Source organism: Amia ocellicauda, chromosome 5 (genome assembly GCF_036373705.1).
Source record: "Amia ocellicauda isolate fAmiCal2 chromosome 5, fAmiCal2.hap1, whole genome shotgun sequence".
NCBI classification, from domain to species: Eukaryota; Metazoa; Chordata; class Actinopteri; order Amiiformes; family Amiidae; genus Amia; species Amia ocellicauda.
The window spans coordinates 49,983,405-50,004,586 of record NC_089854.1 but is presented as its reverse complement, the minus strand read 5'-3'; the positions used below and the strand labels follow the sequence as shown (position 1 = coordinate 50,004,586).

At 39.5% G+C, this 21,182-nt stretch overlaps 1 protein-coding gene across 8 annotated transcripts in view; it reads right to left on the bottom strand.

Annotated features, from left to right (window-relative positions):
* plekha5 (pleckstrin homology domain containing, family A member 5) overlaps window positions 1-21,182 on the bottom strand; it is a 238,727-nt gene that overhangs the window by 129,877 nt on the left and 87,668 nt on the right. The window lies entirely within an intron of this gene.

Genomic DNA, 21,182 nt, shown 5'->3' with positions numbered 1-21,182 from the left:
ACCTGGAAGAAAAAAAAATAACTAATTCAATTCTTACATATTTTTCTATCACAAAAAGCACACAAATCACAGGAGAATGACAGAGGAAGTATACAGAGGTACTTTTAACAATTCTTATTAAGAATTGTTCCCTTAATAAATGTAGTGCACAGACAGCACACATATTGGCATATGTAACATTCATTTTATTTGAACCCATTTCTAACCTGCAAATACACTACTGGGGCTTGACTTATACCCATATATGTATAGCCATCCCCATCCACAGTAGCAGTGCTTGAGTCCGTTAGGGACCATGAAACAAGCTCTCCACTACCTGTTCCTGCAGCCTGGCTTCAGCACAGGCAACTTACCTTATCAACAGCCAGGGTAACCATTAAGACACAATGAAACAGCATAGCAACCACCTAGCCGGAAACTTTAAGTGACTGAAGTGAGCACACTGAACAGAATGAAGCGCCACAGCTTAGTAAACAACAGAGAAATAACACCCCCTACAACACACACATACACACGCACGCACGCACACACATATACAGTACAACCACCACCCTTACCGTGATTGTCAATAAAGCAGTCACTCTGATGGAGCTGAAGAACTGAGTATGTTTTATCGTTGTTGTTCCCCAAAGCCTCCCAGCTCCCCTGATAAATCACAAGCCTCTCTTTCCGTTTAATGATGACAAAAGGGGAAGAATGTCTCTGCTTCTCCTTGGCTCAATGACAGCCTCACGAGCAGAGAAGCAGAGAGAGCAGGAGAGGAGAGGAGAGCAAAGCAGGAAAGGAGTGGAGGATGCTGCTGCAATCGCACAGAATTGTAGGTGCTCCAGTGTGAGCATGCTCAGTCACCGATTAAAAAAAAAAAAAAAAAACGACAGCTTCATCTTTGCTTGCAATGGCCTAGTTCTTGCAATCTGATAGGGGTGCAAAAAATGCAATCTGAAATCATTAACTCGAGCAATAAACAAATCCAGACCCTGGTGATGGATATTGATCCCTCAGCCGTGGCTTTTATGAGGGCATCTGGATACATCTGCTTGGCTAATGCTGCACATAATTATTTATACTGTTCTATTTAATAGCCTCCCTAGGCGGTAGTCACAGGGTTTTTATCATAAGCATTTGCTGTGTAGCTGAACCACAGGATAAAGTAACTACAGTAATCTATGCAGTGGAATGGGGCAGGGGAGGGGGCGACAAAGTGGGTCAAAGCTTTGAGAAAACAACAAACCTAGACAAACTCAGAGACACAAATTATGAAAATCTAGTTCCTATACTATGATATATGTGCGTGGGGGGGTTATGAGCATCTTTTTCCCTTTCCTAATGCCTACATTTACTTTTAATCTTTATGTATTGGTTTAAATTACAAAACAGGTGGATCCATCTCCTTGCTATAATAGCTTTGAAGTTCAAAGGTCACTTTTACTTCATTGCCAATCCTCACAATGCATGATAGTGGGGAAAAAACGCTTTTTTACACCCGAGACAAACGATGTGAAAATCATTTTTAAAGTATTGTAATTTACAAATACTGGGACAACTCAGAGGACACTGTACTGGATTAACAGGCACTGGTTTTGTGTGATGCAAGGCTGAGAAAAGTGCTCCACAGCATAAGCATACTCACACTGACAATACCCAGCTTTGCCCATCTAACAAAAATGTTAATGCATACATAGAAATAAAGCATAAAAATCAGTCCAAGGCTCAGGTTAATATACACAGAGATCTGACAAATTAATACGAGCATGCCCTTCAAACCTGTTATAATGAGCACCTGCATCAGATAATTGCATGCTACACAAGGCCAGGCTTCCAATCGCTGCTGTGCTTGTGAATGCTCCATTTTGTGCTTAGTGTTGTGTTCCCATTTGCACTAATCTCCCAAAGGAGTATGAGGTGTCCAATGGCCTCCTCATTTGTAAGCTTTGTTATACCATGTCAGTACTAATATGTAAACATATGCAAAACTGTATGCAGTGTGGAGTAGTGGTTAAGGCTCTGGGCGGAGGGCATGGGTTCGATCATAGGTGGGGGACACTGCTCTTTTACCCTTGAGCAAGGTATACATTGCTCCAGAAAATCCAAGCTGCATAAATGGGTAATTGTATATAAAATAAATGATGTGCTCTATTGTAACAATTGTAAGTCCCTCTGGATAAGGGCATCTGTATAAGAAATGCAATACTACTACTACTAATAATACTACTACTAATAATAGTAGTATATTTTTCTCCTCCACATAAATGCATACAAATAGTTAGATTAATTAAAAAACTTAATTAAAGAGGTCTATCTAATTAAAGTATTGAGATGCTGGACATTTTTGCAAATTAAAAGGCCCCCTTAAACCAATTACTAAATACACTGAAATACAATATACAGTATCATTTTAACCCAATAACATTGGAATGTCACCCCAATTACATATATTTCAATACCATATACTATGGTTAAAGAAAAAGCCGATCAGCCGTAACATTATGACCACTGACAGGTGAAGTGGGCAAGCGTAAGGATCTGAGCAACTTTGACAAGGGCCAAATTGTGATGGCTAGAGTATTGGGTCAGAGCATCTCCAAAACTGCAGCTCTTGTGGGGTGTTCCCGGTCTGCAGTGGTCAGTACCTATCAAAAGTGGTTCAAGGAAGGAAAAGCGGTGAACCAGCGACAGGGTCATGGGCGGCCAAGGCTCATTGATGCACGTGGGGAGCGAAGGCTGGACCGTGTGGTCCGATCCAACAGACGAGCTACTGTAGCTCAAATTGCTGAAAAAGTGAATGCTGGTTCTGATAGAAAGGTGTCAGAACACACAGTGCATCGCAGCTTGTTGCGTATTGGGCTGCGTAGCCGCAGACCAGTCAGGGTGGCCATGCTGACCCCTGTCCACTGCCGAAAGAGCCTACAATGGGTATGTGAGCATCAGAACTGGACCATGGAGCAATGGAAGAACTTGGCCTGGTCTGAAGAATCACGAGTTGACTTGCCCCCCCCAGATCTCAATCCAATCATGCATTTGAAGGATCTGCTGCTAACATCTTGGTGCCAGGTACCACAGCACACCTTCAGAGGTCTAGTGGAGTCCATGCCTCGGTGGGTCAGGGCTGTTTTGGCGGCAAAAGGGGGACCTACACAATATTAGGTATATAAAAAAGTGAGATTAGTACACTTGAGCTGAAGTGACTAACCCTGAGCAACAGCTGTACACTGAAGGGATCAGTTATTACATAGTGAAATAGCAGGGTCTTAAATCTCCATGGCCACCCACCCCCTTCAGCCCACATCATCTTTCTGTTATTTAACAGAGCTGCCCAACTCCCAGAATGCTTGGGACTCATCCAGCATTTGGTTTCATCATCCTGACAGCACATCCCAAGAAAGTCAGGGTTGATGTGTGGGTCGGCCTCAGAGCTCCACTACCTCAGCCTCCATTTATTTCACATCTGATTGTTGCCATAGTGACTAGTTAAAACTTCTAATACTACTATACATGAGTACTATGGTGTACAATATGGTGAAATAACTTTCTCACCAATATGGGGGGGGGGGGGGCAAGATAAAAGGAGGGATGGACTAACCAGTTTCTCAATAACCACCTGCAATGTTTGTGTCAACATGTGCTATGATTTGTTGGAGTGAACACCCCTCCACCCAAGCAATCAGATCTGAACAGCAAAACAGAAGTGATAACTAGATAAATCAGGCCCTTCCCCACAGCCCATGTAATCTCAAGGGCCTTATTTTGTTACATGGATAAAGATAAAGAAATATCATGTAATTCAATTAAATTGCATTTCTACAACTGCACACTGAGATTCAAGCAGATACACAGACAGCAGAACAAAGGGACACCCAGTATTTTGCCCCAAACTGAGCTGCAGTCAATCTGCTGCAGTCATAAATAACTCCCCAACTTAGTTCCAGTCATACCCTCATTAAGACAGCACAGATGACTGGCAGCTTGCTGCTCTGTGAAATGCAAGGAAAAAGATTCAGGGGGTGGGGCAGGGGGGTGGGGGCAAGATGACATTTAGTCATGCTCTGCCTGTGCCCTCTCCTCGCTTTACATTTCTGTGCAGTCCCTGCTTGAAATTAGGTCTGCAAAAAATGTTTGCAAGAATAAAAGCATGTGGAATAGTGGGAAGTCAAGTTTAATTAAAATATCTACCAATCCTCTGAAAACTGAAAATGAAGATACACAAGAAAATTAAATGTGTATTAAATGTGCACCGTTTAAAGCAAACAGCTGTTTAAGAGCCACTAAATTTCATGTTTTACAGAGGTGCTAAGGATTATACTGCCACCCAGTCTTTAAATGAAAAAGCAGAATGTGTAGTTTTAACCAACTAATACTGGACTATTTTCTTGAATACTTTATTTTATACTCAGGTGTAATTAAAAACAGAAGCTAATTATGCAAAAAATAAAACAATGTTACATGCCTTTTCTTGCACTACTACCTCCAGAATTCATTTACAATTCCTTTACATAAAATACCCCTTGAACCATCACATATGTTGTACCCAACACTACAGCTTATTTTTAACTCATATTCATGTGCATTCATGTTATGGGCACTTTACCAACCCCATTCCCCTGCTCTTCGATTTTGCACAAGTGCAGGGAGGGATTACTAAATTGGAAATTGATGTATAGCCATCCGCAATAAAACTAAGATTATGCAATCGCCCAATCTTTAAACCAAAAGAATAAATACTTTTGACTATCATAACAGAACTGCGAGTTTAAGACTTGGATAAAGCAGGGGCTTAATGCCTTAGGAATCAGTCATAAAAAGGTTAAGTGTAAGAAAGTTGCAGGAGACTGTGCTAAGCTGCATACTAATGATACAAAAATTAAGCCAACGTGAATGTACGGAAGGGATGGGAGTCACAGGGTTTAAATTAAAGTCTTTCTTGGTAATTTAACAACACTGCCCTAAACAAACATCACATTGGAATTACTCTGAACTTAATTATTACCAAAAAAAGAGGATACTTGTATTTTATCATAATCACAATTGCAATCTGTAGCAGGGGCCAAATTGCACTTAATGTTGAGCTATCACTCAATGCTGTGAGCGAAATGTAAAGGGTTAACAACTAACAGTTGTTTAAAAAACAGTCTTAGTTGGAATAGACTGGAAGGCCTTTAAAATTTTCCATTGAATTTCCAGATATCACTGTTCTAGTCCTAGTGAGTTTACTTAAAGTCAACAATGAGGGATCACTGATACATGGTAAATATAGGCGTGGATAGTGGGTAGGGGAGCAATAGTGCTGAACAATAAAGATTGATGTACTGTATGTATTTGACCTCAAATTCTGTATGCAAGTTCATAATTACCCGTTTCAAATAAATAATTAACAAAATAATAAATAACAGGCAATGAAAGCAAAACCGTTGTGTAATTTCTGCATTACGAATTAGAAGTACAAAGAAGTTGTCAAAGGATAGAGTGTGATTTTTTTTTTTTTTTTTTTTTTTAAAGCATTGCAATTTCACACAATCACACCAATAATTCCTGTCCACCTTGTTCCACATGCAGAGAGACACTGAAATAGGGAGATTACTGGCACTGTGGTTTTGTTTCCCATTTCTGGATTATAATGACAAAAATATGTATAATGATATAATGTATAAATAAAAACTGGCAGTGAAAAACTAAATCTGAATATTAATAAAGGCTTGTAGTTCTCAACCCACAGAAAAACATGTAATGATCAATGTATTGTTTGTTTGTTTGTATATGAAGCTTGGGGCAGTACCTAGAAACTTGGTAGGCTGAAATCAACCCTTTCCTGTTGGCGATGTTAAGTCTTGAAGCAGATGCCAACATATATAGGGCTGGTTTCACAGATCCAAATTAGCATTAATCATGGACTGCTCAATGAAATTTTAGGTTGAGTAGTCCTACTAGTGCTCATCAAAGTTCTGTGAAACCAGCCAAGAGAGTACAACAGCAGGTTTTTGAGAATGGATACTCTTCCTTTATACCTCTATAAATGTACAAAGGACATTGAGCTACCGATTTTGGGAAATATGCACACATTAGTTGTCCTCAGCATGCCATTAACCAGTTATGAAGGATTGTGTCTGCATAGCTGCACATCCTTTTACACAGTTGTTTACCACTTAAAGAAGAATTCAAATAAATAAATAAAACATGCAAGCTCAGGTCAAGCAGACAATCTGACGGAAAGCCAGAGAAGTTATATTGAGTTATCACTAGCCATTTCAGAAATGCACAGGGTCCATAACATGTTGCAGGCAGCAAAGGTTTCTAATGGGGCTTTTGTGTCCTCAGCGTTGTAACCAGAAACTTGAAACATCACATCTTCTTGGCAAGACTGAACCTGCCTGATAAAAGGAGAGGGTGAAAAAAAAAAAAACATCCAATAACAATATCATTAAGTATTTTATATTAAAGAAATGTTTTTATAATAAGAAACCTTTCAGGATCATAATATTTATTACATCTCCGGGGTGTTTTTATGCAAATTGCTACTGAAGCAACGCGAAAATTCAAATTGTTCACTTAAGTTGGAATGCAATGTATTGAAGTGCAACACGCAATGTCATTACACATCTGAGGGATTACTCTGAAAGGCCATTATAAAGATCAGATTGGATCTAATGGCAGCAATTATGTTAGGCACTATGAGTGAATCAGATAGTAAATGCATTGAAAGCCCTGAATAAATAAATAAATAAATAAATAAATAAATAAATAAAACATAAAACGGGCTGTTCATTACCTTTGACTGACATTCAGCACCTCTGAAACATGAGTGTTTACAAGGCATTGCATATCAATGCTGCTGCCAAAACATTCATGGTATTAAAAGCAGTAGAGAAGCTGTGAAGGTCGAAAAAGGCCAAACTCTAAGGTAGTGGGAATATACAATGGCTCTATGACCAAAAGCACAGACTGCCAGATGAGTGCACTGTAAACATTCAGTACAGTACACACTAATATTTAGACTATATTGTGATTTTGAAAACACACACCCCTATATGTATAGCCCTGAATGTTAGTACATATTAGTAGATTGATACATACACTTTGCTCCAGGTTGACCCACAGTGAGTTTGCAGCAATGTCCCGATGACAAAGTTTTACAGTTATCACCAGCGGAAGCAGACTTTGATGTTAACTTTCAGTGTTCAGTAATTACAGTTTCTCTTTCACTACAATGTTTTATACATTGTTATGGGTTAGTTCAATGAGCAAGTCTTAATAAATCCAAGGGTAGCAAATTAAGTATGCCTTATATTTCTAAAGGAAGTAGAAAAGTGGGGACAAACTACCAAAGGATGCATTAATAAACAGTATGAGCAATAATTCATATTGATATATTTAATCTTTTATATGCATCTAAGTAAAAGCAACATTTCAATTTAAAATTGAGTGAATTGGGTCCCTAGAGCATTGTCATTCTGTAAATATGAGCATTCATAAAATTAAAATAGTTCCACAGGATCCTTCAAATATTACGTACATTAAAAGTATCTATAAATCCACACAAGACAGCTGCACACATGCATAAAGTGTACAAGCCTAACCTGTATTTAAAATCTTCTACACTGGATTAATTTCCAGCTGTGAGTAAAAAAAATATACGCAGTCCAAAAAAAACCCCATCATCAATTCCCTCTGCACCCCCCATTAAATATTATCAATCGCCAGCTTAATGTTACAGCCTATATCCATATAACACACATACAAATATTTTTGAACATTTTCAAAACACATGCATGTTATAGCCTGCAGCTGCAATGCCAACTCAAGAGTAGTACACACTTGCAAAGAAGCACTAGACAGTACATTATATATTTTGTACAATGCTTAGCTGTCCCGCTGCTATTCACCATTATAAATTCATAAGTTTTTATTTTACTTATTTATTATAATTTTCATTAAACAACTACAATTCAAACCCAAGTAGGTTTGGAAACATCTACAGGCTGTAAATGTGAATTTACATCTGATCAGTAGGAATACCCTGTTTAAGGATGCCCTCCACTGGCCACACATGGTAGTTAATTTCCTGTACACATCGCAATCTTGTGAGAATGACGCGCATTCTTCCGACATGCTCATGCAGACATGCTCAGAAGATGGTCTGGATTTTGTTGGCACATTTTGAGCAGTTGTTTTGACAAGGAATACTACAAATAATAATCTTCATCATAATCCTGATATACTCCATTTTAAACTTGGATGAACAACTAAACAATGGAGCTTGAGAAGCTGTGTAGCACTTCTGCCTCCATAGATGCACTAAATTGCAGGTCAGCATTGTTAGGAAATTATAGACTCAGATACTTCTGTCTGCACTTCAAAACACAAAAGGAATACTGAAAGACGTGGAATTATAGTCAGAGGCAAAAAAATTATAAAAACTAACACCACAGAGCAAAATCCCAGACAAAAGAAGAGGCCACGGTTATTTTTATACCATGCCATGGGAGTTCTGCTGAACAAGGCAGGGGGTCATTTTCCATAGCGACGTGGCTTGTTAATGCTGCTGAAACCGAACAGAGAACAGCCCTGAAGTCCTGATATTAGCTGTCAATCTGCATTTCACAAATCCACCTGACAAGCCTCCCACTAATCGCCTCATCATTTTCATCAATTGCAAATCTAAGTTGAGAGCTTTTTAAAAATATTCTGCTCGTCTTGAATAGCTGGCCTCAGTATTAAATGTCTGTTGTCACAATATTTTTGGTGATAAAGTATTTAAAGACCTATTGTTTTCCTTTTTAGATACTGAGAGTGATCCTTCTTGAGCAGGTCATTTGTATGGACTATTTCACCATTTCTTCCACTACATCAAATTGAGTGTGCAGATTGTTATATCCAATAGCAAATTGTAATAAAATAAAGTACCCAACATGTGAAGACATTTGTTATTGTTTTGATCTACATGGAAACACATTTTTAGATGCCTTAATAAGCATTATTCCTTGATTCACCCTAAACAGATGCATTTATGTAAACAAACCAGCTTCCACATTTCCCTTTGGTTTCTTGATCCATCAATCAATCTCTTTTTCCTTGGTATGATTTTAATTCACGAGAAGAAAAAAATCCCCATTTAAGGCTTTTTGTGTATTGTTCAAGCATAGATCCCCAAAGTAAACTAGGCTGCAGAGAGGAACATTGAGTCAGCTGTTGGTGGAGACAAATGCAGACTAAGTGAGAGGTATTACAATAAATTTAACTTAAAGCTGCTACAGAAGAGACTACAAAGATTAAGTCCTTGTCAGATGCAGCTGTAATACTGTGGAGCAAGATAAACAGTGAAGTGTATCGGACAAAACCATTTTAGGTAGCAATACTGGGCAATTGGCTTACATGAATAAAATTCTAAATGCAGCATGTGGTTTTGTTTTTGTGTATTATGTAAAGTAAATGTCACATGTTAACATGCGAGAGATTTACAACCAAAAAAAAAAAAAATTAAATATCACAACAACCTATAATGATCTTTAGCTCCTAATAATACATGAGCTGCTGATGAGCAAGATAAAAAATAAAAAGGAGTAGACCATGATTCAGATGAAAGCCTTACTGAAAGTGTGTCCTAAGGGACCGTTTCCACTGCAGAGATCAAGCAGGCTGCTGATGCCTCCTACTGCCAAGATTGCCTCATTACAGCATTGGTGCCCTGCTAGGAAATTAACTCTGCTCTGCAGGGAACCATCCAATCCAACTCCTATCTCACTCACTGTACTTTTATTATTTTAAATTTTTTTATTGCCTGCAGAGTTAATATGAATTTTCCTAGTCACTGCAGAGGCAGCTGGGTTATAATGGATCTCATTTTAAGGACATGGTTTAAAATGCAGAATACTAATAAATTTGATATAAAAAATAATCAGTTTTAATATTTCCTAATGTCATTACAATCCATCATGGATTTGAACTGTCTACGCATACACACAGATTAAACTATACATATATAGCGATCAGAAGATTTCTGATCTAGTGAAGGTACTGAAGATTAAAACATGAAGCAGCAACATCCCTTTGGTTTCAATTAAAGACCTTCTTCAACAGTGCCTAATACAATCAATATGTACAAAAGCAATTTGCATAAAGGTCTTTTTCAATAAACCTAGGCAATCCCATCTCCATTGCCCTGCGAGATGTAGCGGTGAAAATGCTGCAGTGGTAATAAGAGTGGAAGATGAGGAGAGCAATGAGATTAGATTCATTAGGCAATAATGGCTTGGCGTAAAATGCAAATAAGATGTTCAACAGCTAAAGGTAAGCTTGGAAAGACTGGGGTTGGAAGAGGTTTCTACACAGTGATCAATAAACTTTCATTTTTCAGGCAAACACTCGATTTCTTCTATGGACGATCAAAAAGCATTATACTTTGCTATCACAACATGGATTATAAGATAACGCCGGGACTCAAATGTGCACTCTGAAGAGCAAAACAGATAAAGAAGAAGGAAGAAAAGATTGTAACAGTGTAACAGTGTGAAAAGCCAAACAACACCCATACAGCACCAGAAGGCAGGGTATTCTCCTGGATGCTGCAGCATCTTTGCACATGAATTTACCTTAATATAATAACATACATTGACACAGATAAAGGGGTAGCATCTGTATGTATATTCATTAAAAAAATAATTCCAGTCACTTTATAAAGCTCAGCTAAAAAATGCTAAATTTGCTGACTGTGCAAAGCACCAGCAGATGTAGACTCCTGTGGAAAACGCAATGTAAACTTTAGCTCTGCTGTATTTACTTAATGCTTAGATACTTCCATAAATGGCAGACTCAATCTGTGCAGTGACTGAGGAATTGGAGCAAGTACCAGACCTGATTTAAGCATGAGCATTAGATTTTGTTTTTGAGGGCGGACAGAAAAAAAGGGCATCTGCACACACACAATTATATATATATATATACACTCACCTAAAGGATTATTAGGAACACCATACTAATACTGTGTTTGACCCCCTTTCGCCTTCAGAACTGCCTTAATTCTACGTGGCATTGATTCAACAAGGTGCTGAAAGCATTCTTTAGAAATGTTGGCCCATATTGATAGGATAGCATCTTGCAGTTGATGGAGATTTGTGGGATGCACATCCAGGGCACGAAGCTCCCGTTCCACCACATCCCAAAGATGCTCTATTGGGTTGAGATCTGGTGACTGTGGGGGCCATTTTAGTACAGTGAACTCATTGTCATGTTCAAGAAACCAATTTGAAATGATTCGACCTTTGTGACATGGTGCATTATCCTGCTGGAAGTAGCCATCAGAGGATGGGTACATGGTGGTCATAAAGGGATGGACATGGTCAGAAACAATGCTCAGGTAGGCCGTGGCATTTAAACGATGCCCAATTGGCACTAAGGGGCCTGAAGTGTGCCAAGAAAACATCCCCCACACCATTACACCACCACCACCAGCCTGCACAGTGGTAACAAGGCATGATGGATCCATGTTCTCATTCTGTTTACGCCAAATTCTGACTCTACCATCTGAATGTCTCAACAGAAATGGAGACTCATCAGACCAGGCAACATTTTTCCAGTCTTCAACTGTCCACTTTTGGTGAGCTTGTGCAAATTGTAGCCTCTTTTTCCTATTTGTAGTGGAGATGAGTGGTACCCGGTGGGGTCTTCTGCTGTTGTAGCCCATCCGCCTCAAGGTTGTACGAGTTGTGGCTTCACAAATGCTTTGCTGCATACCTCGGTTGTAACGAGTGGTTATTTCAGTCAAAGTTGCTCTTATATCAGCTTGAATCAGTCGGCCCATTCTCCTCTGACCTCTAGCATCAACAAGGCATTTTCGCCCACAGGACTGCCGCATACTGGATGTTTTTCCCTTTTCACACCATTCTTTGTAAACCCTAGAAATGGTTGTGCGTGAAAATCCCAGTAACTGAGCAGATTGTGAAATACTCAGACCGGCCCGTCTGGCACCAACAACCATGCCACGCTCAAAATCACCTTTCTTTCCCATTCAGACATTCAGTTTGGAGTTCAGGAGATTGTCTTGACCAGGACCACACCCCTAAATGCATTGAAGCAACTGCCATGTGATTGGTTGGTTAGATAATTGCATTAATGAGAAATTGAACAGGTGTTCCTAATAATCCTTTAGGTGAGTGTATATATATATATATATATATATATATATAAAAAATGTGTTCTAAGTTTATGCAAATCCAGTTTAAGGTACAAAATATTGTTTTTACGATAGTGAAAAACTGTAATACGTTTTGATTGAGGAAAACCCCACATGCAACCATAAAAGCTTGAAAAATCACCAAAAAAAATACAAACATATTGTAGTTGGTACAATAAGCTTGTTTCTGCAAGAGATAAATTGTACAGCATTTGATTGGATTGTACAGTGCCTTTGGCCTTCACAAGGAAGCACAAACTATTCAGATGTCTGATGAGGGGGCTGGGGGGGTTACAGGAAGCATGAGAAAATGTTCCCACACACCCCTCCAGAATACACACAACTGAGCATTTCTAACGGTGGTGTCAGTCCAGAAAGCAGATTTAGCAGGCCAAGTCGTCCAAGAGAGTCCTTATCTGGAGCCTCCCGATCTAGAGTCACAGCCGAGCAGGACAGATGGGTTCTTTCACACTTCCTGTCTTTTCCACTTGAGTACAGCTGATCTTGTGAACAAAAACATCAAAACTTGAATGGGCACATTCCAGAAATAAGTTTAAGAAAGAATTCAATAAGAGTAGAGTCCCTGACTCATATCTACACTCGCCTACTGCAGGTGAGGCTTTCAGATGGTATAATGTAGGCCTAATCTTTTGACAGGTTTAGTGAAACACTAAGAATATGTTCTGACCTGAAAAAAAAAAAAAAACTTGCAGTACTAAATACAGACAACAACAAAAAATAAAAAGGTACCGGAGCAGTACCAGGGGGTGGTGGGGTGATGTCAGATTGTCACTTGCCCCATCGGGCATGTAATCTACCAAAGAAGCCCGCCCTGAAGAACTTGAAAGCAGTCGTTTGGACCCTTATGTCGAACCATGACTGCTGATCGCAGATGGGGCTGCTTGAATAAGGAGGCCATGAAAATATCAAAGCAGTCTGAAAGGAAAATGAAAGGAAGTCTGATCCAATCTACACCAAATGTGAAATAAGCAATTTATTAGTAAGCATGGAGCTATGGCAGTAACTATGGGGATCAGGCTACAACTTATGGTTATAAAAACTATAAAATATTGCAGCATTTGACCTATTACTCCTGTAATAATTATGGAGAAAGAAAAAAAAAAAAAAAGTACATTAAATCTGCATTAAGTAGGCTATTGCAAGCAAAACAGTTCTTAAATATAAGCTATCCTTTTGTTGTTGGTTTGAAATCTATGGACTTGGTGAATAGAGAGTATGTATTCAAAACAGGCAGGATATAAATTTAGGGCAAGGGTAGCCAATTATTTTTTTGCCAGGGTCCAAATTTCTTGGTCAAGGTATAGTCGAGGTCCAGACTCTAGATCACACCTCCAAATGTTTTTATATAAAAAAATAGAAGTAAATCATTTAAGTAGGAACTTCATTATTGTGCATCATAGATTTACATTATATTTTTAAAAATAAAGTATGTAATTATTTAATAAAGGATTGGCAATGCTAAAGTGTCATTCTACAATTCTATATCAATGGTTTTGACAATAACTGTTAACAGCTTCATTGTGCAATGAAAGTTGACACTCACCTCCGCTAACAAGGGGGCAGGTGTAGTTTTCATACAGCTTAACACGTCCCTCTTGATTTCAGCATAATCATTTGTGCTGATTTGTGCCGTTGAAATAAACGTTTGTGCTCCTTTGGTTTTGAAGATATTAACATTTATTCATCATCCCCCCCAACAGAATCAAACCAAACATCTTTCATTTGTGCTACATTTGTGCTGGTTTTTGCCGATTAAATCAAGTGTTTCAGCCATTATGCTTTCAAAGTTACTGATGATTTTTTATTACACGAGTGACATCAGCCCCGCCACAAGACTCAAACCAAACCCCTCTCTTTTGTATGTGCCAGTGAAACCAGCAGGGATGTGCATGACAAATAATTTTGATCGATAATTCCATAGCTGTTGTCCTAGACTATTCGAATACTTACCCCACACCCCTATTCAAAATGCGACATAAATGTGAAATAATGCAATGTGACCATTTTTGCAATTGCAATTTTTTTTTAACTTTATTTTAAAATGCCAATCTAACACAACAACTTTGTTAAATAAATATTAGGCTATGTAAAAATACTTTTCTACGTACCGAAATGGCACACTAACAGCAGCAATAAGCAGACCTGTCAACTCTCACGCATCTTACGTGACTCTAAATTAAATTAGAATTAAATTTTCAACTGTAACTGGCGGACCAAAATCTTGTTATTATTTGTTTTTTCTTTCAATAATAGTTTAGCAATGTGAGCTGCAACGAAAATGCCTTAACATTGGCATCCTTGTGGCAATGGTCTCTGGTCTTAACAGTGAAATACAAAATGTATAAGACTAGCAGTAAAAGTTTGGGCATTTTTGGAGAACTGCTTGATTTACAGGGGGGTCACCAAATCTCCTTGAAAGTTCAAAGTTTCTGTTATTGCTTCACCTGTGTTTGTGATAGTTGTGAAAAGCGGTCAGGAATTAAATTACTTACAATAAATAAGTAAATAAACATTTAGAAGATCGTATTGCATTTATGTCGCTGAAGTATGATGTCTGCGTTTACAAGTAGTATTACTTGTGTAGTAATAATAAATGAATATAAACGAAAGTGTCTCAATGCGTTCGTTGTGGTATGTGAAAAATACACGTACATCGTACAATAAATACAATTAATTACCTACATGAATCCGTTGCGTTAGGTTCTCTTTTTAATTAGCAAATACCCTTACCCGGGGCGACACACACATCTACACTCACCTAAAGGATTATTAGGAACACCATACTAATACTGTTTGACCCCCTTTCGCCTTCAGAACTGCCTTAATTCTACATGGCATTGATTCAACAAGGTGCTGAAAGCATTCTTTAGAAATGTTGGCCCATATTGATAGGATACCATCTTTCAGTTGATGGAGATTTGTGGGATGCACATCCAGGGCACGAAGCTCCCGTTCCACCACATCCCAAAGATGCTCTATTGGGTTGAGATCTGGTGACTGTGGGGGCCAGTTTAGTACAGTGAACTCATTGTCATGTTCAAGAAACCAATTTGAAATGATTCGACCTTTGTGACATGGTGCATTATCCTGCTGGAAGTAGCCATCAGAGGATGGGTACATGGTGGTCATAAAGGGATGGACATGGTCAGAAACAATGCTCAGGTAGGCCGTGGCATTTAAACGATGCCCAATTGGCACTAAGGGGCCTAAAGTGTGCCAAGAAAACATCCCCCACACCATTACACCACCACCACCAGCCTGCACAGTGGTAACAAGGCATGATGGATCCATGTTCTCATTCTGTTTACGCCAAATTTTGACTCTACCATCTGAATGTCTCAACAGAAATCGAGACTCATCAGACCAGGCAACATTTTTCCAGTCTTCAACTGTCCAATTTTGGTGAGCTTGTGCAAATTGTAGCCTCTTTTTCCTATTTGTAGTGGAGATGAGTGGTACCCGGTGGGGTCTTCTGCTGTTGTAGCCCATCCGCCTCAAGGTTGTACGAGTTGTGGCTTCACAAATGCTTTGCTGCATACCTCGGTTGTAACGAGTGGTTATTTCAGTCAAAGTTGCTCTTCTATCAGCTTGAATCAGTCGGCCCATTCTCCTCTGACCTCTAGCATCAACAAGGCATTTTCGCCCACAGGACTGCCGCATACTGGATGTTTTTCCCTTTTCACACCATTCTTTGTAAACCCTAGAAATGGTTGTGCGTGAAAATCCCAGTAACTGAGCAGATTGTGAAATACTCAGACCGGCCCGTCTGGCACCAACAACCATGCCACGCTCAAAATTGCTTAAATCACCTTTCTCTCCCATTCAGACATTCAGTTTGGAGTTCAGGAGATTGTCTTGACCAGGACCACACCCCTAAATGCATTGAAGCAACTGCCATGTGATTGGTTGGTTAGATAATTGCATTAATGAGAAATTGAACAGGTGTTCCTAATAATCCTTTAGGTGAGTGTATATAGTAAGAGAAGATCACATACAGATTAACTTCAGTACTAAGTGCAACTTTAACTGTGTATATAAAGTTTCATAACCTACAGTAAGAGTGCATATACTTACATCCTATAGTAAGTAACTAATGTATACACATTTCAATAAACAGTTTGTATAGTTGCTGTTGTTTTGAAACAATCCATTCGGCGCGTACAATTGCACAGACAACAGCGCGCATGCGCTATTGACAGTGACGCGCTTTGCGCCGCGAGCGAGTGATCACGCGCCCCCGTAGGCAGATTGCGGGTATTTCTGTTGTCGCATGCGCACATCCACCAGATCGCAATTATCCTAGTAGTCAATGAATTGGTCATAACGCCTGTTGGAGCGGCGCACTGGTCTGGTGCGCTCCGACAGCATCACAGCCCTATCTGTAACAATCACATCACCCCTTCTCTCTGCAAAGCAACATCTGAAACACTCCAAGAACACGCATCTCAGTCTCTGCACAAGTGCGCTTCTCGAACGCGACCCTTGCTTTGGAATGAATGCTGCCTCAGCCACTCAGCCAGTGTGTCTTTATTGGAAATAGCCGTTTCCACTACTGATGTAGGAGTTTCTAGGTCAGGGATGGCGAACCTGTGGCACGCATAGCCGTATAGGTTGGCACACAAAGTGAGCGACTTTTTTTTTTTTTTAATATGTATATTGGTATTGTATCCGAATAATATGAATTGATCATTTATCAGCAAAACAGGTTTTATTGCCATGATATTCAGTATCATACTGTAATACACTCTGTAAGACTTATTCAATAGTGTTTTTCCTACAATACTGTATTCTACAATGATTCTCTAGGTCTGGCAAACTGGTGTTGAACAATAATGCATTTCATGCAAAATAAAAGCCTTTTCTGCTACCCTCTGAAAGGACATTCAAAACAATTACAAAGTATCTTCTGGAATGTTTTGAATAATTTAAATACTTAAAAATTCAACCGATAGAAAGGCAATGATCTCTGCTTTCACAAACATTGAATTAAATTTCAAGACACAAAGGAAAGCGAAATATAGTTAGGTCCATAAATATTTGGACAGTGACACAATTGTCATCATTTTGGCTCTTTACACCACCATAATGGATTTGAAAGGAAACAATCAAGATGTGCTTAAAGTGTAGACTTTTCATCTTTAATTTGAGGGTAATTACATCCAAAGTGGGTGAATGGTGTAGGAATTATAAAAATGGGTGTATGTGGTTCCCCCAATTTTAGGGGCTCAAACGTATTTGGACAAACTAACATAATCATTAATTGAATTGTGAGTTTCAATACTTGGTTGCAAATCCTTTGCAGTCAATGACTGCCTGAAGTCTTGGAACTCATAGACATCACCAGATGCTGGGTTTCTTCCCTGGTGATGCTCTGCCAGGCCTGTACTGCAGCTGTCTTTAGTTCCTGCTTGTTCTTGATGCGTTTTGCCTTCAGCAAGTGAAATGCTGCTCAATTGGATTCTGGTCAGGTGATTAACCTGAATATAAAAATGGGTGTATTTCCTACACCGTTCACTTTGTGATGGCATAACCTTTGAACATTCAGAACACATTACCTAAAGAAGGTTCGAAGCTTCGTTGATGCTAATTTGCATAATTCAATTGATGATTTAAATCGATTTGAGTGAACAGCCTCCTTTTTTTTTTTATAGGTAATCCATAAACAAAATAAAATTAGTTCTCGAACAGTGATCCATGTTTTTATTCATTTTTTAACAAGCATACTGTTTATATTGATTTTACTTACATGAAATAGCGAATCGGTGTAAACCCGTTGATGAATATCAGTATTGTACTGAAAGTAGTAAATACTAGATACACCGAAACAAAGTAACCTTAACTCTGGGTTAACTCCCTTCTAAAGTTATTATTATTATATATTATACGGCTATAACAACAACAACAACAACAACAACAACAACAAGTCAATTGCAACAAACTTGTGGAGTTGTATGGACAGGGCTCTACGCTTACTTTTTTCCTTAGGAGCACTGTGCCCCTAAATTTTTCAATTTAGGGGCACAGTCCAAAATGTAGGAGCATAAATCAAGAAAAAAATTGTGGCACATGATAAATGGTTAATGTTGAAATGAAAAACAAATGCAACAATGTTCAAGACATGTAAATACAGCCTCGTGGAGGGGCAATTCGTTCAGGGGGGCAGCTAGCGAAGTGCAGGGGGGTGGTGAGTGCTGGTGTTATTATTATTTATTTCTTGGCAGACGCCCTTAACCCTGGGTGAGTGTCAGGTGTTCTGACAAACTCAGCTACTTGTCAGAATGAGCTACCTAGTGAAAGTACGCATGCGCAGTGAACACACAGATATAATCTGCTGGTAATAATTATGTGTATTTAAAATGATTTTGCTATTTACACATAGATGACAGGATGAGCTACCTTGGTTTTGAAGGGTTAAAATACAGTACAAGTGTTGAAAAGCAGCTGGTAGCCCATTTGGACAGGTCTTTTCTGTCTGACAGGATGAGCTTCCTAATATTTTCAACTGGGGCAGCTCATTCCAAGCGGTAGCACATTTTTTTTTTTTCCAGACTAGTGGGCAGCTCATCCTGATAGAGAAGCTCAGTTTGTCAGAAGACCGGCGAAGTCGGGTTCCAGGGGAGGGGGTGCCGGCCAAGTGAGGTCTGGGGGGGTGGTCGGGCATATTAGGGCACTTTGGGTAAAGAAAATGGGCAGTGGCTCATGCCACCCCTACCCTCCGCACGTCCCGGTGTAAATATATGCACACACGGCTGCACCGTTGCAAACTCAAAACGAAACTCAAATGTTTTCTGTTCATGATATGTTTATATTTTGAATTCAATATTTATGCCAATAGTTTGATCATATAGTCCAAGCCTTCTGTAATAATGCACCACAGCTGTGCAAAGCACTTCCAGAGGCTCTGAGAAGCGCCCCTAGACACGATAGCTTAAAGAAATTTCTTAAAAATCAACTTTTTGAAAAAGTTAAGGATCTCTAAGTTACAAGTTTTAAAATAATATTTCAGCCTTTTTATTGTTTGCTCCACTTTATTGGCTAACCTAGCTGCTTATTTTCATGTACTGTACTGCTGGATCGCTGTGTGCGATGTGTGTATAATAAAAGCACATTTTAAATACAATGTATAATACTGTAGTTGAGGAGGTGAAGAAACAAGCGTAGCTTGCAAGACACACACCAGTTAAAGAAACTGAAAAGCGGAGGACATTGTGCGGTTTCCAAGACGGACAACTTTTCGGATGACGGACTACAAATCTTCATCCCCTGTCATTATGGCTCCAGTGCGTCTCTCTTAAGGTGCTCAGCCATCATTGTCGTGCTCGTGCCATGTGAGTTCAGCACATGTTGCAGCAAACTGTCTTCAACGTAAATTCAATGTAAAGTGCTCCTACACTTTCCACGGTTGTAGCTGCAGCCTCCGCCATCTTTTTATTTTTAATTTTTTGTAGCTGCGCCACAGGTAGAACCAAATAATCAACGATGAATTACATTAAGATTTTAGTAGATTTTAATCTACGTTATCGATTAGTTGTTGCAGCCCTATTGTCGCTGAGTACTATTGTATCTGTAAGTGTGTTTTTATTACGAGACGGCTAACGCCAGCTAGTAGGTCTTTGGATATTGAGCGTAATGAACCGCTGCAATACTGTGCACTGTGCACTGTGAACGGGACTTGCCTTCGTTGCCTTCGGTTAATTGCGACAATCCACAACCGAACTACATTTCCCACATTTGCTACAGTAATAACGATTTGTAAAAAATATCGTTATTATGATAATGATTTCAATGTAGTATTTCCTTATAGAGTTCAAAAATTGTATTCGCACTGTGCGCCCAAATTGTATTTCACATTCGCACATTATTTTTACTCACAATTACTCGCACTGTAGAGCCCTGATGGATCATCTCCAGTCAGGGGCGTTGCAAGGGGGTAGGCATCCTAGGCAATTGCCCAAATGGGAACCCCCCCCCCCGCTGTCATGGAAAAAAACTCTGCTGCCCGCCCCCCCCCCCTGCTTTCACGGGAGAAAACTCCACCGCACCCCCATTTGAAAAAAATATTTAGCCAATAATTTGAGAAAATATATTGGGGCATTATTGGTGGAATATGTGCCGATACAGATATTTCTGAAAAAGGCCAATATCGACCGTTAATATCAGTACTCTGATATATCTGTCGGGCCCTAATAATAACGCAGTGGTCCACAGGTATCCTTGTAAACACACAATGTTGCCACAATGTATCAACGTAATTTAGTTGTCTGTTAGCTGGGATGCTGGTAAATGGGGGATAGTTCTCTTTCAGAAGACACTTTTAATCATATATTTTCAAAATACATTGTCTACATTTAATCTTGGCCAATGCCCGCTGACACGACAGTGGCAATTGAGGGACTTTTTATTACGAACTTCGTTATATCCAGGAACTTTTATTTAAGTAATGGGCAGTATACAAATCATGTAGTTTAATTTAGATAGCGGGACATCTGAAGGGTGGTTTAGTATTGTAATGCTTGCAGGGGTTTCCAAGGAGTACACCCAACTCACCATGGCGTGTGCAACAACACACTGACTCGTTCTCACGCCCAGGGTTTGAATTACGAGACTTCCCCTCCCCAAAAGAGGCCAAAATAGAAGGGGGGGGGGGGTCGAAACATGAATATATCGAAACGTAAAAAGCGTTCCCCCTTCTCTCACGGCTTTCGACCGTCACCTCTCCCCCCATCCCCGCTCTCAGTTTTTGACCGTCACCCCCCCACAGTTATTGACCATCACAACCCCCCGCCCCCACCTTCAAATTTTTGGCTGACCCCCCGTTTGTCATTGTATAATTCGCACTCTGCTTTTATTGGGTGCGGTGGCGCTACAATATTCAAACATTGACAATTTCTATCAGCAAGAGAAAAAGATCAATGTGATTGTCACCTGACAAACCTGTAGGTCTGGAGACCGAACAAACCTTCGGAGACAGCCCTATGGCGTACAGAGCCAAAATGATGGC